Source organism: Ictalurus furcatus, chromosome 10 (assembly GCF_023375685.1).
Source record: "Ictalurus furcatus strain D&B chromosome 10, Billie_1.0, whole genome shotgun sequence".
NCBI classification, from domain to species: Eukaryota; Metazoa; Chordata; class Actinopteri; order Siluriformes; family Ictaluridae; genus Ictalurus; species Ictalurus furcatus.
In genome coordinates, this window is record NC_071264.1 from 597,689 (window position 1) to 619,570 (window position 21,882).

At 39.9% G+C, this 21,882-nt stretch overlaps 1 protein-coding gene and 3 non-coding genes across 6 annotated transcripts in view; 2 read left to right on the forward strand and 2 right to left on the reverse strand.

The window, feature by feature from the left end:
- LOC128614058 (uncharacterized) overlaps nucleotides 1–21,882 on the forward strand; it is a 367,857-nt gene that overhangs the window by 254,733 nt on the left and 91,242 nt on the right. The window lies entirely within an intron of this gene.
- trnag-gcc (transfer RNA glycine (anticodon GCC)) lies at nucleotides 16,256–16,326 on the forward strand. The gene has a single exon. It is a non-coding gene; the product is annotated as a tRNA-Gly (tRNA).
- trnal-uag (transfer RNA leucine (anticodon UAG)) lies at nucleotides 19,171–19,252 on the reverse strand. Its single transcript has one exon. It is a non-coding gene; the product is annotated as a tRNA-Leu (tRNA).
- Nucleotides 21,411–21,492, reverse strand: trnas-gcu (transfer RNA serine (anticodon GCU)). The gene has a single exon. It is a non-coding gene; the product is annotated as a tRNA-Ser (tRNA).

The window sequence follows — 21,882 nt, forward strand, 5'->3', positions numbered from 1 at the left end:
AACACCCAGTGACTCCAGGTCCCATCACTAATGTGTCCAAGAGCACATTGCAAGATGTATGAAAAAACATGATAATATAATAATAAAATTCATTCATTAATTCGATAAAAATCAGAAAAGTTGGCTGGACTAGAAAAAAACATGCACAATGACCATCCAAGCTGTTTTTTATTTTATTTTTATTTTTTTTAATTACATTATTTTTGCAGACCCAGCAGATACAGTCAGGTTCATAAAATATTTGGACATTGGCAAATATTTTTTACCACAGTATATTGGAGTGGAAATAAAATAATATCAATATTCATTCTTTCATTCCAACTCCAATATACTGTGTTCGACAGCTAAAATAATAACTTTGTCAAGTAACGAAGAGGAAACATTAGCATTGTCTGTACACCAAAAAAAAAAAGAGAACCTCTATTTATGTTAGTATTAGGGTACTGGTATTCACCATCCCCATAGTCCACCTCCTCTGTATTAAAGGTCATTTTAGATAGCAACTATAGAAAAAATATAGTAGTTTAAAAAACAACACCCTACTACACACTCATCTCCTCATGCTGCAAGTGCACACTGGTTTTGGCCTAGTAGGGCAGTAAGAGAAATTGAAACACAGGTTATTGGAAAAAATAAAATGTAAAGCAAGGCAATGCTCCTAAGCATACCTCCAAAGTTGTAACAAAATGGCTTAAAGACAACAAAGTAAATCTACTCGAGTGGCCATCAAAAACACCCTGACCTGACTCCCAAAGAAAATTTGTGGACTGAAGTGAAAAAGCATGTCTGAGCAATGAGGCCCTCAAAACAGTTCTGTCCGGAGGAATGAGCACAAATTACAGCAAATCATGAGAAGCTTGTGGAAGGCTACCCCAAGTTCAATCAATGAACAGGCAATACCACTAAACACTAACAAAGTGTATGTAATTACTGTAAACATTAAGCATAAGGGTTAATAATCTGTCATGTACATATGTATAGTTGAATCATTTTCAGACATGGTTTGTAATTCTAGAACAACATGCTTCAGGTTAATTGGGAAAGACTGGAAATACAGTAAGTGAAGAAAGGAAAAGTGAAGGGATTTACAGGAAGAGATGCATGAAACACCTCACACCTATGGTTAAATGATGGGCTGGTGGTTAAATGATGGACTGATGGATTTTATGTGTATTAAATGGTGTTTTTATGAAACATCATAAGAAGCAGGGGAAATGAGGTAGACTGGGAAATATAGAAGTTGCCTACTACTTATTTTTGTGGAGGGCGGTTTGGTTTGAACACCAGTTTGTGAATTGGAGGCGGAGCCAGGGAAAGGTGAGTGGTAAGGATCTACACCTGTGCAGGATTTTGTAACAGGTGTTCTGTGTTTCATTGAGCAGATAAAGGAGAGAGAGAGGACAGATACAGGACAGCCATGTGTCTAGATATGTGCATGGTGAAATAAAATTCCTGAAAAGAGACAGAAATAGTGAAGGAAAATAAAGAACTGTTTTTTGTTATTTTTACTTAGTGTACTGTGTTCATGTAACCATAGAGATTAAAGCTGTTTATTTTTTAAATCCACATTCATACACAATCTTTTATAGAATTCACTGTAAACAGATTATGTTAAATCACCACACACTCAATTAGAAAACATCATTAAAAGGTAAGTAGCATTTACAATTTATTCTTGCCATACCAGCATACCATAGATAAAAAAAAGTAAAAATAAATGAGAAAACAAAACCAGCATGAATTCATAAAATGTATGTACACTAAATAAAACTCTCTGTATATTCAGTATTAGGCCTATAAGTAATGTTCTATATTTCTCAGTCCACCTTATTCCACTGCTTCTTACACAATGTTTCATAAAAAACGCACTGTAATGCACAGAAAATCCATCAGTGCTTCATTTAACCATGCAGCCATTATATCCTTTTACTTTTCCTCTCCACTTATTGTATTTTATGGCTGACAATTAAACCTGAGCCATGCTGTCTAGAATGATCAAACCTTCTGGTAATTTCCAAACCAAACTAATGTTCTGCCTCTTTTGTTACAGTAGCACATCTTATACAGTAGCTTGTACTGATATATAACTAGAACACCCACCATGAGAGAATTACTATATTAACTTTATGACTTTAGCAACACTACAGTTCAAAAGTTTGGAGTCACTCAGAAATTGGATGAATTTTGAATGAAAATCACATTTTTTAAAATAACATTGATCAGAATACAGTCATTATTATAGCTGGATTTTTAAGGGAATATCTACGTAGGCATGGAAAGGCCCATTTTCACCAACCAGCAACTCCTGTGTTCCTGTGGCACATTGTGTGTTAGCTAATCTGACATTATCATGTTAAAAAGTTCATTCATCATTAGAAAACCCTGGTGCAATGATGTTAGCACAGCTGAAACTGTTGTGCTGTTTAAGAAAGCCATACAACTGGCCTTCTTTGGGCTTACTTGAGAACCTGGAGCATCAGCATTTGTGGGTGATTACAGTCACAAAATGGCCAGAAAGAAAGAGCTTCTTCAGAAACTCATCAGTCTATTGTTGTTTTGAGAAATGAAGGCTGTTCCATGTCAGAAATAGACAAGAAATTGAATATATCTTACAAAGGTGTGTAGTAATCCCTTCACAGAACATGACATGAATGAAGTTGTTACTTCTATCATGCAGTTCCACTGCAGTGCTTAGTAGGTGGCTTTGTACTCAACTATTTGCATTAAAGGAATTAGATATCATTTTATATTAACATATTTTTTCCCCTTCATATATTGAAGCCATGGATTTCTAATAATTTGACAATTATATGAGTGTATGATATTGACCCATAGAGTAGATACAAGTAAAAAGCAGATGCAGTTTGTCAACTTTGCTCATTTATTTATCATCAAGTAACCACTTCATCCTGCTCAGGGTCGAGGAGGATCCAGAGTTTATCCAGGATTAATGGGCAAGAGGCAAGAATATATCTTACATCAGTCCATCACAGGAGACCACGGACACACACCACAGACACAGAATCACAGACTCATTCACACCCTGGGGCAAGATAGCATAGGAGATCCACCAACCAGTAGGTCTATGTTGTGGTGGGAGAAAACCTGGAGGAATCCTGCACAGACGCAGGGAGAAACTGCAGTTCCACATAAACAGTATCCCTGAGCTCAGGATCGAATCAAGGGAACATGGAGCTGTGAGGTAAACTGGTCTACATGAACCATACTCATACACAATATATGGTAAATCCACTTGGAGGAAGGAGGGCTGCAACTAACCATTATTTTCATAATCGATTAGTTGGCCGATTATTCTTTCGATTAATCGGATGGGCGGGGGCAAACTTTCAGTACCATTTCTTCTTATTTGAAATAAAATCACAAACTGAGTGTTACTTCAGACCTAAAACTTTACACAAGTGTTTGTCCAAAACAGAAAAGAACCCATACACACACACACACACACACACCAGAATATATATTATTAATTAGGACTGTAGTTTAATTCAGTGCCTTTTTGTGCAGCCATGAAAATAATGCATAAATACTATAAAATAAATTATATAAAATTTTGTGTTTTAATTAGACATTACAGATCTTACTCGCTCTACACTCTGTATCAGCGCGTCTACACCGCGCGTGATCGCAACGCGGCCTCGTTACTAACACACCACTTCCATTATAATAAACAACAGAATTTACACTGCAAGCGCGCAGATACAGCATATATGACAATAAACTTAAATTAAACTAAACCTTTTAAGCAGCGTGCACCAGTTTCCCTGCCCCTTACAACACAGTGATATAAACATAACTTTGTGCTCCGCGGTGTTTAATATAAAATGCTCCCTGCATTTCTGATTTTCTTCCTCAGTCACGTGATGATTTCTCCTCCATCTGATGGAGACTGACGTCATGTTGGGAATAATAGGTAACGCTTGACCAGAGAGTAAACTGGAGAAAGTCAGTGTCTGTGTCTCTGAGTGTCTGCTAATGCTAGCGTGCGTATGACGTCATGCGTCATCGTGACTTATACTACCGGTTAGTAAAAAATCGCTAGTGATACATTTGAGATGATATTACCTTTCTAAAATCCACACAGTTGAGTATACAGACAGTAGAGTATACAGTGCATAGTGTAAGTGTACAGTACTTCATTTGGGACACAAACTTTAGTATTTACTCCCCGAAGCGTGTTTTCTGAACAGAAGTAACGTAATGCAGACCATCTAGTCCATAATGACTTTTTTGACTTTTTTTTGACCCAGTGGTAAAATGTTAAAGAGCTATCTCTATATCTCTAGATATGGTGGTATGTTAGATGGTGGTATGCTGTGTTCAATAGGACTATGTGAGCACAAACAAACACTGAAATCTAAGAATGTTTTTTTTTTTAACAGATAATTAGTAAAAATGTGTCCGCACAGGTCTGTTAGATCTTTAACATATAACAGGTAGTGCAATAATGGAAAAATGGTATAAATGTAAACATAACACACTATGACTGAGTATTCAGCAAATTAGCTTATTACCAAATATGATCATAGCAGTTATAGTGATAGCAGCCAGGTAAAGTGTATATAAAGTGTATATAGTGACAATAAATTAGATCCTATGTTTTTTATAATACAGTACAGTATAATTCAGTTGTTCTGTTAGTGCCAATTTCAACCAAAGTACAGTTGAGTATAAAAGTTTGTACCCCCTTTTGGTTTCTTTTGGACAGAAGGGTGTTAAATGTCCTAAACACTACAAAATTTGACTGTAAGTAGAAGTTAATTTTATTATCAGACTCAGATATCCATGTTAATATTTTTAATACTGCTCATTAGTGTTAAATGACTTGAAAGAGTCAACACATCGGATGGTCATGGCAGGACCTTGATTTTGTGGTCAGTAAACCAATTGTGTGTTGATTTTGATGTATGTTTTGGATCACTGTCCTGCTGGAAGATCCAACCACGGCACATTTTAATCTTTCTGGCAGAGGCAGTCAGGTTTTTATTTAATATCTGTTGATATTTGATAGTCCATGATGCCATGTATCCTAACAATATGTCCAGGCCTCTGGCAGAAAAACAGCCCCAAAACATTAAAGATCCACCACCATAGTTAACTGTGTACATGAGGTACTTTTCCATATGGTTAGGGTGAAGTCAGCTAACATGGGCCACTGTTTGGTAAATGATTTATAATGCCATCAAATAAGCTATAATGTCTCATCATCTCATCAAATCATGATCTCTAATGATATTTTTATAAATTAGCATGGGCCTCTTCAATATAAATTTCTTTTAAAAATATGAAAAAGTATAATTGTTTTAAAATTATGAGGGTTAGAATATCGGCAGGAACCCTCTTGAGCCACAACACAATGTTCAGGGCAAATTGGGCCGGCTGTTCAGTTAAAATGGGCCAATATAAAAGATAACAGGTCATTTCGACTGAAATCATTTTAATTTTAACAGTAAATTGACACTATTGTGTTCAGTGTGCCATAGCAACAACACCGTAAATATATTTCATTTAATAGAAAGGCACATCTTCTCCACAGCTCTCGTGGTACAATGAGTTGCACTGACAACAGCACACCCTAAATGTTCCCGCTGCATTGAATGCTGAAGGACTGTCGTGGTCTCTCCTTTCTCCTCAGCAGTAACCTCTACACAGGGTTTACCCACCTCCCCAACCACACAGGTAGAGTAAAACTGGTCTTGTAGGCCAAATACATCACAATTCCACAGTTGTGATGGAACATTTCTGATTGCAAGTTCCTCCAGCAGGTCTTCATACTGTGGAAACCACTTTCCTAACACACTACATTGCTGTATGGTTCAAGCTGCTTGGTTTGTTTCCTGCTCTCCAGGTCCTCCCTCAGTAGAATAGAAGTTGATGGTAAACTAACTGGTTTCTCTTCCATTATTATTTGTAGTTCCTTAGTTAAATCTGTGACCATAGGCACTTCTACTGTTTGTTCTGCATGTTGTTTTAAGTTCCTTTCTCCCCTTTTCCCTTTAGGGCCAGCCTGTGTTGGGGTTAATGAAAGTCTGGCTTTCTCCTCTCTACCGAACCCCTATTTTCCCTTACGGTCCCCGCATAGGAACCCATAACAGCTTGCGTACTCGGTTTAAGAGGTGGAAACGATTCAGGGTCATTGCAGGATTCAGCCAATGGGGTGAGTGACTTTTTTGGCATTTCTGTTAACATTGATTTCAGGGTCTGTGCTGAACTCGCTGTGAATTTCTTTCTATATCTTGTTTTGCTCCAGGTTACTGCTCTGTTGAAAGCCTGAATGTCCAATTCTCTTACTTCAGACAAAATGGTTGCTATTACTTCATCGTAGTGTTCTTTTAAGATCTCTATATTATTGTCCATTCACTGTGCTGTGTTTTGTTTGACCTTTTCCAGTGTTGACTGGTTTGGAGAAGGTTTAATGAAAGATGTGAATTTTGTGACCTGTCTGAACACACTTGGTGGATAAGGATTAGCCGGTGTTGTGGCCGCCTGAATTTCTGAATGATGTAGAGCCTGAAACAATTTGAAATATTTTGTCAATGTTAAATCTACGGCAGTTTTTGATTTGAGACACCTTGAATTTGGTTTTCACTTACATTTGCAGGTTCCCTTATCGGTCCAGAGTCAGCCAAGACTTCAAATCTATTGTGCAATACTACAGACATATTGTAAAAGTAAGTTCACTTTAAAAAGGAAGACAGATGGAACAGCCTGTGCAAAGGGGAAGAATGAATACGGGCAGAAAATCCTTTAAGATGAAATAGAATTCAGAAAGGAGAAACAGTCAAGGAAATTATTCAATCAACACAACACCAAATCAGAAACAAAACACATACCTGTGTATGTATAGGGAAAAATGTAGAAGTGATGCCATCTGGTGGATGAATCAAGGAATCATTCCTTTGATGGACATCTTGGAACATGTGAGCATAAAATACGCCTTGTCTTTCTTCACAGGACTGCAATTTTGAGGTCTGGGTGAGCTACTGGCATAAAATGGAGGAAGAACATCCCAACAGGAGAACAGGAAAACTTTCTTTGCAAAGTTGTATATATCCTTTTCTCTTCTTTGTTTTCAGGGTGCACACTCTTTGTAGACTTTACGTAGAAAAGGATTGTACTTACTCCTTTCAGGGTTTGGTCATCGTTGTTGTTTGAGGTTTAGTAGATCTCCTTCCCTCTCTGGATCCCATTTAAAAATTTCATTTATTTATTTTATTAAACATATTCCAGGGCTCCAGGCAAAAAAAAATCTTGGAGCCATTGGTTCCTAAACCCAAAATATTTATGTGCCAAATCAAATTTTCAGGAGCCAAAATAGTGATGTCATATGACATATGATGATATTGTTAAATGGCTACCTCACACTGCCTTTTCTTTCCCCTCTGTACTGTCTGCCTTTGTTTACTCTGCCTCCCATAGTTTACACAATGTATTCTTTACATACACAATATGTGCAATGTTCAGTACGTCATATAATAATAATAATGAGTCTTTATTGATCACATATACATTACAGCACAGTGAAATTCTTTTCTTTGCATATCCCAGGTTGTTAGGAAGTTGGGGTCAGAGCACAGGGTCAGCCATGATACAGCGCCCCTGGAGTAGAGAGGGTTAAGGGCATTGCTCAAGTGCCCAAAAGTGGTAGCTTGGCAGTGATGCCCCCATCTTGAATCATATTACTGTAAATACTTAAATGTCCAATCATTTGTTTCTTTTTTTCACTTTTTTATTCAATATATATATATATATATATACAATTCCTGCTTATTCAGGCTCAGAGTCATGTAGGCTGCATTGAATTTTATTTTCAATTCCCTCATCTCTTTTTCAGCAACATTAATACTAGCACGTTGCACTGCTTTCATGATTGGGGTGGCACGAGGGGCAGACCTAGCAATGACACAATCCCTGGCGTTCTCATGTTTTTTACTGTCAGCATGCTTCTTTACGGTTTCTTTTTTAAAATGACTCGAACTGGTAATGAACTCTGTTTTACTAGCAATATCTTGTCCTGCTTTAGCACAAAAGGTGCAGTACATTTTCCCTTTGTCATAACGTAACCAGGCGAACTCTTGTAGCCAAGCTGATTTAAAACTGTCTTGTCGGGATGAGAGCTGCAGAGACGGGAGAAGACTCAACTCGCTGCGCTTGGCTGTCATCATCTGTAAAAGATTGCACATCGATTGAAACGGGCTGGGATGACTCAAATGTCACTTGAGAACTTTCACTGGTCGAGTTGGTCTCAACATCGTCGGCATCTGATGTAGAGGAGGCAGGGTTTGGACAGGCAGGGAACGAGGAAAAAGTCTGATATTTTTCGTTTGTGCATTTCGTTTTCTTGTCAGCTGACTAACGTTAGTTAACTACGCAGTTAGCTAGCCTACATATAACGGATAAATTCACATTCTAACAAACTAAATCATATCAAACTAAATTAAACACCTTTTATAAAGTTCACTTCCAAACTTTTTAACCTGATAAACGCGACGTTAGACCTGTTTCTGTTCATCTATACAGCCGATGCTTCAACCCCTGCAGGGCAAGAGTGCAGAGTTTATTTATTGGAAACCATACAGGAGTGCACGAGATAGGGCAGGTAGACGCAGGTGCATAGGAGATGGGAGTTCAGTAGCCTAACACAACAAGACGTATCGTAATTCCTATTTAATTTGTTTTAAAATTTTGTTTGTGGGTAACGGTGGCCACTGCGACTGGCAGAAAAAACATGGTTGCAAAATTAAAAAGTTAGTCGCAGTGGCGACCATTTTAGTCGCCATCTGGGGCCCTGTATTCATAAAAAAAGAAAAAGATTTGAAATACCAAAAGAAAAACACAAAACAACGTTTTGTTAAAAGAAACAAGACAGGCCTAACGTTTCGCCTGGGTGTGGCTTCATCAGAGGATCAGTTGTGATTGAATAAACAAACATTTTGAAGAGGGTCAGGTGCATTATGGGCAGGCCCTGTGGGTGGTGCCTTTTAGTTTTTGGCCTGTTGATTGGTCCTTTGCTTTTCCAATAACTACCAATGATCTGCGAGTCCCCCTACTAGGTAGTTATTATTCTTTGGATTAAAAAGGCCTTGCACCTAATGGAATTCTTTACCCAATTCTTCATTCCCTGTTAACAGGTTTATATATGTTTAATAAAGAAAACATTTTAGAAAGCGGTCATGTCTTCAGGCTCAGGCAGGGTTAGGTTAGGGGATGACTCAACCCAACACTCATTGGTGTGGGAGGTGGCACGGGCACAAAACCTCGTTCTTCATTCTGTATATATTTCTCTATATGTATTTAACATTCTATGAGAAAATATCAGCTGTATAAAAAAAATGGAAAAGAAATTATATAATTTTTTAAAATCGATATATTGTGTTAAAAACGAATTCTGCCACTTTTAAAAAAATGAATTTTCATGAATCTCACGAAAATGAATCACATGTAAATGAATCAAAGTAAATGAATCACATGTAAATGAACCATATGAAAATGAATAAATAAATTAAAGACTTTAAAAAAAATCTGTCTAAATGTAAGACATTTTAGGTGAGGTTAACTATTATGTTTGGGGGTTGGAGGATCAGTTTAGAGAACATATTTGTTTCTGATGGTTAAGTTCAGGGTTAGGGTTGGCCCCTAAGTTTCAACATTGGAAAAGGGAGTTTTTATTGGTTAAAAATTAGGTGATTAGAGTTTATTGTTTGGGTAAGCCCCTAGATTTCAAGATAAAAAATGGTTTTAATGGTTGGAATAGAAGTTCTAATTGGGTTAAAGGGTACTGGATCTATGTTCCCCATCCCTATTGTCCAACTTGTACAGATGAAATTTAATCTGGCCCAAATTTAGGGCCGAACCAGGAAAAAGTTCCATTAATTTTGTCCATGTTCCCTCTCAGATCCTTCTTCCTATTGATTACTCCCCTCCCCCCTGAGAAGAAATGCCTTTCTCTCTATTAATATATACCCCCACACACATTTTATATATAATATCATATTATATTTATATTTTTGTGTCACGATATGGAGGTTGAGATGGATGCAAGTGCAGATTTTTCAAGTTTAATAAAGAACTAAACAAAATACAAAAGTCACTGACATTGGGGCAAATCACTGTGGCAAAGACTAAACATAAACCAAAGAGAAAAACACAGCACCAGGGACAAAGGTAAAGAAAGACAAACATGAGACAAAGAGTGCAGTGAAAACTGTGGCTAAATACACAAGTGCTTACCAGGAATGTGATCCAGGTGCAGGTGGTCATGTGACTGTGATGCAGTGGCTGCTGGGAACTGTAGTTCAGATTTCCTTCTCTGATTACATGACATAATGGTGTATGGTGTAATATGTGGTAATGTACGGGTATTACTCTGTGCGTGTGTGTGTGTTTATACAGAGGCTGAATGTGTTGGTCACTCTTGGGTAACTTACCCAAAATACATCAGAGCATCATCACAGCTCTCATTACTGTGGATGTCCACGCCAGAGACATCGTCACAGAGCTCGTCAATGAAAGGGTACAGACGGCTACACACCTTCTCTTCAGAGCGAAGGGAATCATGGGTATGGTCAGATCTGATTGGTCAGAAGCTGTTAATAAATCTTTTAAAAATAACTGCAGCTCTGACAGCAGTGCATATGCAAATCAGTTCCCAGGTTTATACAGTATGAATGCACTCATTATATACTATCCATGCTATATCATCAGCGAGAATGCCCAATTCGTATACAATGAGATCGTATATATATCACATGTCTTTGTGTATGTGTTCACATAGGTGGACTCGAGCAGTAACTTTGAGTGGCAGAAGCAGCTGTGCTAATACTGGGACGTGGATCTGGATAACTGCGTGGCCAGAATGGCTCTGTATCAGTACGTCTACAGATATGAGTACCTGGGAGCCTGCCTGCGTCTGGTCATCATCCCGCTCACAGTAAAGACGTGTTAACAATACGTTAAGAATTCATAATGCATAATGTAGTGTAGTGCATGTTATTATAATAATATTTATTTAAATACTATGCGTAATGCATTACGGAGGCTTTATAACGTGCTTTGAATGCGTTTATCGCTCGTTATACGCGTGTGAAAGAATGAAGTCTTAAAGAAACGTTCGTGTGTGACCTTTCCATCAGGAACACGTTTAATGTAAAAAAAAAAAAAATCTTCTTGGAAATGACATGCTTGTGCTTGTTTGTGATGGTTTTTAGGACCGGTGCTACATGTGTCTGATGGGTAACACCTCGAATAACATGTGTGTAGAAGGTGTGAGCTTGATCCTTTCACCATTAGCCAGACAGAGCGTCTTGTTGTTGTCCAACACGGAGGTAATTTTCTCAATCCACAGGCACGTCCACAGGTACGTCACTCACCACCCACTTGTGTGTGTCGGCGGCCGAGGGACAGTTTGATGGCACTCCACTCCAGTGTGAGAGGGTCGTCTTCACCATACAGCTCGTCCATGCTCACTGACTGTGGGTTGAGCACATAGGTCTCGATGGGCTTGTATAAGGGATTCACCTCGCAGCCTTCTGTCTCGTGGAGGGTGCGCAGTGCGTCAGCGAGGGCACGGTACGCCGTGGTCTTACCGCCTCTTGTAGGGCCCACCAGCAAGACACCCTGGTGCACCAGCATGGTCTCGTACAGCTGGATCACCTTGGCGGTCATGCTGGAGACGGGCTGCAGGGAGCGGGCACATAGAGCTGCCTCGATGTTCGACTGAAGCGCGCCGTAGTCATGCTCGGGGACGCCCACGCCAGGAAAGAGGTCCGACAGAATAATGCTAAACGCACACAAGAAGGATTGGATTGACTCGATTGACACTAGGTTCAAGATTTTCAGATTATGGATGTTCAGATGTTCCAGGATTCTTTACTTTTCATCTGGTATAACATTACAAGGTGCTAATGTTATATACTTTAAATGCTTTAAAAAAAGTTATATAGTATATAATTACAGCTTTTTAGTTGCAAAGAATTTGCAAATGTCAGTTAATTGTATTTCCTAATTTGTCCTGGAATTTCCTCCTAGTGCCTGATTCCAGTGATCCTGTGATAATGACCTTTGATACTCCATATGTAAGCTTTGGCGTTCTTTACTATTTATCAATTTATTTTATTTTAAGTTCTGCGTCATCCTTGAGTAACTTGGGCAGGTTGGAGTATCGTAGCGCTCTAATCAACACCACGTTCTCACTCAGGTGTGGGTTCTCTCGCTTCAGAGACCTGGAACACACACACACACACACACACACACACACACACACACACACGCTTGATTTATTCCAGCAAGACATCTGTTACATTTATAGATAGTTTTAATTAACAATTTAGAAAAAACAACAGATGAATCTAATATGTTCACCCTGTTCGTAGACGGACATACCCGGCCATGACGATAACAGAGTTGACGGCTCTCATGCTGAAGTTGTAGTGGTCCTGCCGGGAAAGCTGCTTGCTGCACAGCTTATACAGCTGAATCATCTACCTCACTAGAGTCTCACTGGACTTGAAGCCCTCAGCTCACAAGTCCACCTACAGCAAAAAAGACAACGTGAAACGGTTCTGTAGCACGCCAGAATACATCCGTTATTGCGTTCATTACATAATGTAATGAATGACGGCACCCGAGCACAACTCAGCGATGACGGCATGGTCGGGCACAATCATGGAGACAGATCTGAAGCGGCCTCCAGGTTGTCCCGGAGCTCGGTCCTGCCTGCGTAGCCTGGGTTCATCGTGATTAAGGCAGCTTCCTACAAATGGAAGCAAGGGAAATGATAACGATTCAAACCCTTGCTAATATTGCAACACTGAGTGAGTCTGTTCCAAGAATTGATTCAGCACAAATCTCGAATTAAAGGTTAGGGGAACAACCCACAATATTAAGTACATAGGATCATTCTCATGATTAACAGGGCGATTCCTAATACCTGGTGTCAATTCGTAGATACCAGGTAATGGGAATAGAGTCGATTCAAAGGAATGAAGCTTTGGAGTCGACTCTATAGTCATTGTGAATATGGAGTCAACCCCAAAGCTTGATTGTGGGGGAAGCTTGACTGAAGAACCTTGATTTCTCAGTTTGGGAACAATCCCAAAGAAATAGTCGGGAGACGCAGAGCGTTTGGCATCGTTGTGACAAACGCTGAATCTCACAGCTTTTTTTTTAGTTTTTAATTACTCAACAACTAAGACACAAACCCCTCGTTTATTCCTTCACTTTCATCTTTCACTACTTTTTTTAATTTTACATTTCGTTCTGATTCTTTGACCCTGAATGTCTGGCTAGAACTTTCTGGAACTGGGAGCTAATGCTAAATTTAATGTTCTGTTAGAAAAGACAGCTTGATGTGTGGTTTCATTAAATTCATTCAATTTAAATATCTTGTCTTTCTAAGAAAAACTGCTGATTAAGCAATGCACTATACCATATTCATGAGAAAGTAGAATTTTGTATTTGTTATTTGACGTTTGTGTAACTTCAATACGTCGTTTTCAGCTAGTGATTGAAGAACCGGTTCATGAGTCATCTCTGTCAGATATGCTGGTGGCACTTTCCGACTTTAGTCCCTTAACCATTCAAAAGAGTTATTTGTGTATGGAACAGTGTTGCATTGCACCCGCGAATACCTGCAACCTGTAATGGAAAATAAGATTTATTTTGTTCCAACACTTTTTTGTTGTTGTTGTTGTTGCTGTTATTGTTGCTCCAAAACTGAAAAGTGTTACAATGGAAGCAGAAGTAAGTGTAGCTTCTTAAATTGTGTAGTGTAACGCAGTGTTTTTCAATCTTTTTTGAGCCATGGCACATTTTTTACATTGGAAAAATCTTGCGGCACACCACCAACCAAAAATGTTACAGAATGACACTCTGTAGCCTAATACAGTATATATAATTACAATATAGTTTCTCAATTTATTTATACTCACTCAGTGTGAAACCTGGGCCTGTTTAGATGAACACAAAGCCGATATCCTGGCAGGAATTGAAGAAAGGCATACACGAAGCTCTTCTTCAACAGCTCTCAGTCTCTCTCTGTTTTTAGTTTTTATAGCAGTTAGGCTTGAAAAGCTCAGCTCACACACATATGTTGTGGAAAATGGGAGCAATGTCAAAACTTTGTTGGCCGGAATGGGGAATTCCTTGGCAGCAGTCAACCAAAAACTGTCCAAAGGAAGTTCAGCAAATCTTAGCTTTAAACCACGATCTTGTTTCAGTTCAGTTAGTTCCTCCTGCTCCTGTAAATTCATGTCCTTTCCAACAGCAGTCAAGGCATTCAGTGGAGGCTGAAGAGAAATAAAATGACAACTTCTCCTCAAGAGTTTTCAGATGTTTACCTATTACTTCGCACAGTGCAGCAGGGTGATCTTGCCGTTCCTCTGTGAGTGGGAACATCTCAAGGTTGGCACTTTGCACATGTTGTTGCCAGAGGTGCACCTTTAAGTGGAATCCATTTATTTTATCCATGCTTGTAAGCAGGTTCTCATTTCGGCCTTGCATCCGTGTGTTCGGTTCATTCAGATGATGAAATATATCTGCCAGGTATGCCAGCTTTGCACACCACTCATCACTTGCAAACAGATTTGAGTAATCAGACCTCTCATTTGTCAGAAACACTTTAAGTTCCTCCCGCAGCTCATACACATGGGCCAGCAACTTGTCACGCTACAACCATCGGACCTCCGTATGGAGCAATAAGGCTTTATGCTCCGCTCACATTTCCTCACGCAAAGATGCAAATATACCTTTTCAAAGGTCGTGTCTTTACAAAGTTCCCTATGCGCACAACATCATCCAACACAGGAACTAGTTCTGCTGGTAAAGTCTTTGCAACGAAGGCCTCACGGTGCAGAAAACAGTGTGTAACAATAAGATCTGGGTTTCTTTCCTTCACTCTGCTAACGAAGCCTTAGGTGTGCCCGACCATGGCTGCAGCTCCATCAGTGCAAACACTTGTGCAATTTTCCCACGTAAGTCCTCCCTGGTCAAGATATTCTGATGTGACCCAAAAAATTTCCTCTCCTGTTGTTTTTTCTGGCAGTGCCTTACAAAATAGGAAGTTTTCTCTAATGGCATCTCCATCCACAAAACGCACATTGGCCAAGAGCTGAGAATATCCGTAGACTCATCAAGTTGCAACGCAAATTTCCTACTGATGCGTATCTTTTCTAAAACATGGCTTTCGATGTCTGTAGACATGTCATCAATACGTCTGGCGATTGTGTTATCTGAGAGCGGGAGTTTAGATATGTCTTTAACCGCGTCAGGGCCGAGCATCTCGTTGACAGTGTCTTTGCGGGCAGGTAGTATTAACGTCTCTGCCACAGTGTGGGACTTTTTTCATTTAGCTACAAGTTCAGCAACTAGCTTTGAGGGCTTTCTAATTTACCTTTGTGGTCTTTCTCATTAATGTTGCCTGTTTTGGTGTTTTCACGCAGGCAAACAAAATAGTCCATCGGCTTGTTTTGAAGCGACGGGTGTTTCGCTTGGAGATAGCGTTTAAGCTTGCTTGGCACCATGGCGCTATTGGACTGCTTCTCGCCACACACCAAGCATAATGGAGTCGGGGTCATCTCATCGCTGGTGAAAGTAAATCCTAACGAAAGATAGCTTTCGCTGTATTGCCTCGAGCTCACCGTCTTTGCTTTCTTTTTACCACCACTCATACTAGGCCCTTCACCTGGGTCACAATCTTGTCCAGGGCCCAGTTCGGAGTTTGCATTTTTCCTTTTTAAAAACTTCTCCATCACTGCCACCACGACCTGTCGCATGCATCACTAATTCTCTTGTCTCTAAGAAGGTAGGAGGCAATTACCTGCTGCCACCCGGACGAATATTACATCACTCTGCCAGTCACTATATTACAGCACAGACACTCAACAATGGCTTATTATTTGCAGATAATAATGAATAAATTTTAATAAAAAAGAATTTTAAGACTAAGTGAAATTGGACAATTTCTCAAGGCACGCCTGACGATCTCTCACGACACACTAGTGTGCCACGGCACAGTGGTTGAAAAACACTGCTCTACGGTATGTAGACTGTATTACATGCGTGTTGAGCAGAGAGGAGATATTATAATATTATACAGTATCTGGAAATATAGTGTGTGACTGCTGCTGAAATAAGGAAGAGACTTAGGATTCTCCTTTTCAAATCTGAAACCAAATTGCTGAAGCAGCAAAATACTTACCTGAACAGCACACTCTGCGAAGTCTTTAGCTTTTTGAACTAAGCATTGGTGGTTCAGTGGTAGAATTCTCGCCTGCCACGCGGGCGGCCCGGGTTCAATTCCCGGCCAATGCAGAAGTGACTTTTGAAAGTTAAGCCGTCACCAAAAGAACATTACAAGCCTTATCATTTCTGCCCAAACTAGATCAACTCCATGCTGCTGAAATATACAAGAGACTTAGGATGCTCCTTTTCTATTTTGAAACCAAACTGTTTAATCAGAACAATACTTAATGAAAAGCACACTCTGCGTTGTCCTTAAACCTTTAAGATAAGCATTGGTGGTTCAGTGGTCAAATTCTGACCTACCACGCGTGAGGCTGGGGTTCGATTCCTGGCCACTCATGACTGACTTTTGAATATTGAGCCTTCACCCAAAGAACTCTGCAAGCCTGATCACTTCTGTCCAAAAAAAGGGTAGCAGACACAGTCCATGTTGCTCAAATATACAAGAGCCTTAGGATGCTCCTTGTCAATTTTGAAACCAAATTGCTGAGTCAGCACAATACTTACCTGGAAAGCGCCCTCTGTGAAGTCCGGGTTAGATTCCAGGCCAATGCACAACTGAGTTTTGGAGACATTTGTGTTGCTTGAGCCTTCACCCAAAGCACTTAACAAGCCTTATCAATTCCGCCCAAAACTAGGGTAATGGACAAACTCCATGCTGCTGAAATATGGAAGAGATTCTCCTTTAGAATTTTAAACCAAATTGCTGAAGCAGCACAGTACTCAGCTTTAAATCGCACTCTGCGAAGTCCATGGATTTTTAAGATAAGCATTGGTGGTTCAGTGGTAGAATTCTCACCTGCCACGCGGGGGCCAGTCACACGTAGGTGTAGAGCGCTGACTAGCCAATAGAAAGCGAGGATAATCCAGGAGGAGGGTCGGACGAACCTAACGTAAAAACATCCGTTCAAATATTTATATTATATTATCTGTTACATATTGTATCTATGTAATTTTTTAAAAGCGGCATTGTCAACATTTACTATTCCGATACTCTTTCAGTGTATAAAATTAACTGTTAAAGAAGAATGTGAAATTAACAGTTTGTCAAAATTAAAATAACTATCTAAATAATATATGCAGGGTGTGTTATAGTAAGTTATTGAAAATGTATTCCAAATAAGGACTAAGATTTTAAAACATTTACAAATACAAGCTAGATAAAACATATTTACAAATACACAGGACAATTTTGTTTTGTTTTTTTAAATACAATGTTGTCTATACACAATTCCACAATGGTAGAGAGAGAGAGAGAGAGAGCACAGAAAACATAGAATGAGATTCATGGACAACAGTATTACACAGGATTTGTAACTGTTTACCAAAATCCAACCTTGTGCTTGGCTTGCAATCAGACATGCCATGCACAGACCTTAAATACTGTGTTTCACAACAAAGTTATTTTCTCTTTTCAACAATCCACCTCTGCCTCTCAGCCTCATAGAATGAGGACTGCTGAAACTCTGCCCATGTCGTCTCTGCATTCATTCCCTGTGCCTGATACAGGGAGAGCACTTTAGAAGGACAGTAAATGTATTTGCCTGCCACTCCAGGGAAACCAGTGTGGATATGAGGGCTATTGGGTCCTTGTTTTAGTGGCTGGTGGCAGAACCTGCACAGATGACCAGAAGGCCCTCTGCAGAGTATGCCTCAAAGACTTTCCTGGAGCAGTAGAAGTATTTAACATCACCAGCCTGCTAAAAGAAATGTACAGAGGAGCCATCACCCATGTAACGAGAATTTGGCTGACCACAAGCTAAACAGGATCTAATTTGTTTTTTTGGTGTCTTCTCAACTGCTGCCTGTGTCAGAGGTACGTCTTCAGGAATACCACTAGCAGGTGGATTGAACGGAGCGGGAGGCTGTATTGTTCCTGACCACATCTTCTCTTTGAGGTGTTGACTTCTCTTGCAAAGAAGGATTGTCTTTAATGCTTCTTGCCTCTTCAGATGAGCCCCGAAGTAAATCACCTGATGGGCCTCTCCTGAAGGACACGTTGATTCTCCCAGGGATTTTTTTTTTTCTTCATGCTGATGGCCTGAATAGTACCCATAGATATGAACAATTAACATAAATAAATATATAAAAAGAATTTACTTATTATGCATTATGTTTTGTAAAGTAAAATTATGGTCACTGATTCTTTTAAAATAACTTGATAGGTTTCATATTAGACCAACAGATCAATGACCCAAAATTTAATTATACAACTATTGAAAAGATACACATCTACTCTAATATATTCTAACTTAATCTAACATAACTGTGTGATCTGCTCACTTGTTACCAAAAGACTTTATTTTAAGTGTGTGTTTGACTACTGAACAAACAACAGACACTGAACAGTAGACAATAGAAATTTCACTCGCCATACAAACGTATAATGATATTCCTGAATTGACACTACATATATAGTTTAAACCATTCAAATGATATTCATAATATACCGATGTTTCTTTTGAGTAAATAAGCAATTTTGTTATTTATAAGTCGCTTTGGTTAAAAGCGTCTGCTAAATGAATAAATGTAAATGTAAGTGTACAGTTCACTTTACCTGCCGCCTAAGAGCGCTTTTTTTTCTCAGGTAAAACGATGAATGTTAATCGCTGTCTGGGGAAAAAAGAAATAAACAAAAATAGATGAAAGCCGAAAAAATAAAGCCAATAAAGTATTAACTGGTTTACGCGGTAGCGGAGGCAATTCAAAGTGTAGATCTTCAAAAAAAAAAAAAAAAATAAACAAAAAAAGAAAACACCAAGCTTCGGAACAGCGCCATGGAATCAACATGTGGCGAAAAATATATTGCATCCGTAGTGATAAGGACTACCACTGAGAATTAACTGGAGAAGTTAAGCATAACTACTTTCCGTTCCGGGAAAGTTAAGTAGAACTACTTTCAGCTAACCACCCTGGCAGCAGTGGGATTTGAACCCACATCCCCGAAGAGACTGGAATCTAAATTCAGCGCCTTGGACCACTCGGCCACACTACCCCAGGCTGATGTGGTGGTAAACCCGTTCGTGGTAAGAAGGTGACCGGGTCATTCTGCCGGACAACAAGAAATCTGGCATGGGCGCGACAAATGGGCTGTTGTGAGACTCAAGTGCCTTTCGCTTAACCAGTTCTGCCGGAGACATCTAACCATTTCCAGCTAAAGACAGAGCTAAGGCGTGGTCTTTTGGACGCGATTCGTCTAGGCTTAAGACCCCATGGTCCACGGTCACATCGGTAGTGTTTGCGGAAGAGCTCTTCTGCTATGACCTTACATCCCACTTACAGTGGTGCTTGAAGGTTTGTGAACCCTTTAGAACTTTCTATACATCTTCATTACCAGGACCTAAAACATCATAAGATTTTCACACAAGTATTAAAAGTAGATAAAGAGAACCTAATTAAAGAAACCAGACAAAAATATTACACATGGTCATTTATTTATTGATGAAAATGATCCAATATTGCATACCTGTGAGTGGCAAAAGTATGTGAACCTTTGCTTTCAGTATCTGGTGTGACCTCGGTGTGCAGCAACAACTGCAAACAAACGTTTCCGGTAACTGTTGATCAGTCCTGCACGTCAGCTTGGAGGAATTTTAGCCCATCCCTCATTATAGTACAGTTTCATCTCTAGGATGTGGGTGAGTTTCCTCACATGAGCTGCTTGCTTCAGGTCCTTCCACAGCATTTCTATTGGATTAAGGTGAGGACCTTGACTTGGCCATTCCAAAACATTGACTTTATTCTTCTTTAACCATTCTTTGGTAGAACGGCTTGTGTGCTTAGGGTTGCTGTCTTGCTGCACGGCCCACTTTCTCTTGAGATCCAGTTTACGGACAGATGTCCTGACATTTTCTTTTAGAATTTGCTGGTATTATTCAGAATTCATTGTTCCATCAATGATGGCAAGCCGTCCTGGCCCAGATGCAGCGAAACAGGCCCAAACTGTAATGCTACCACCACCATTTTTCAGAAATGGTATACGGGTCTTATGCTGGAATGCAGTGTTTTCCTTCCCCCAAACATAACCCTTCTCATTTAAACCAAAAAGTTCTAGTTTGGTCTCACCTGTCCACAAAACGTTTTTTCGAGTAGCCTTGTGTCTTGTCCATGTGATCTTTAGCAAACTGCATGCAGGAAGCAATGTTCTTTATGGAAAGCAGTGGCTTTCTCCTTGCAATCCTGCCATGCACACCATTGTTGTTCAGTGTACTCATTATGGTGGACTCATGAACATTAACATTTGCTGATGCGAGAGATGCCTTTAGTTGCTTAGAAGTTACCCTGGGATCCGTTGTGACCTCGTGGACAATTACATGTCTTGCTCTTGGAGTGATCTTTGTTGGTTGACCACGCCTGGGGAGGGTAACCATGCTCGTGAATTTCCTTCATTTGTACACAATCTGTCTGACTGTGGATTGGTGGAGTCCAAACACTTTAGAGATGGGGTTTTTTTTTTTTTTGAACTTTTCCAGCCTGATGAGCATCAACTACTCTTTTTCTGAGATCCTCACAAATTTCCTTTTTTCATACCATGATACACTTCCACAAACATGTGTTGTGAAGATCAGACTTTGATAGATCCCTGTTCTTCAAATAAGACAGGGTGCTCACTCACACCTGATTGTCATCCCGTTGATTGAAAACACCTGACCCTAATTTCCCCTTCAGACTAACTGCTCATGCAGACGCCAACAATGTCTGCACCATGCACGCTTCCTTTACAGAATGCGCTTAAGCAAGGTCTTTACAAGAAAAATAGGATCCAAACCCACATGGGCTGTGCACAGCGGATTGGCAGTTCATCACCTTAACCTCTTGCTGACATAGCTCACGCATATGAAATTACATCCCGGTGTGTGGAGCAATAAAGAGGTTTCAGTGCAGGTTCTTTGCCCCTGTCGTCTGGACTGCGGAATGCGTTCTGCGTTGATGGACCTCCAGAGACGCAAGAGCCTTACAGCAGCTGTGGCCAAAAAGCATTGAAATACAGCTCACAGTTGCGAAACACGTAACCACAGTGCTAGCTTTTCACATTTCTCCACCCTCTCTAGTGCTAGTTCAGGGACCTGTACAAAGCTTCCTGTTTGTAGGTGTGAGATAGACTGCAACAAAGCCAGATATTGCTGGAAAGAGGAGGCAAAGTAACAAGTTTGCGACGAGGATGGGATTCGAACCCACGCGTGCAGAGCACAATGGATTAGCAGTCCATCGCCTTAACCTCTCGGCCACCTCGTCCGAGGCCCGCCGCTTTTAACGAAAACTATGCAAATGAGGGTTTAATGTTCGCTGACTAGATGACTGCTTCTCAAATAGATTTTATTCAAGTCTTGAGGTATGAGCTGTGCCGTCATATAAACTGAAGGGTGACGATGCGGCGAGACGGCCCAAAGGTCTCACAGAACGGGACAATTCCATAGTTGAGCCGTCGCAATGCAATCCAATCCTTGGGCGGCTAGGTACCGACTACCTATGGACTGCCCATCTCAGCGAGTTAAATTTCTTTGGAAAATGTAACTTTTACCCATGACCTGAGAAGGATTACGAGGTATAGAAGATGGATGGATGGAAATGTAACTTTTATCCTTACCTGGATATAAACAACAACTGTGGAAAAGGGGGCATGAA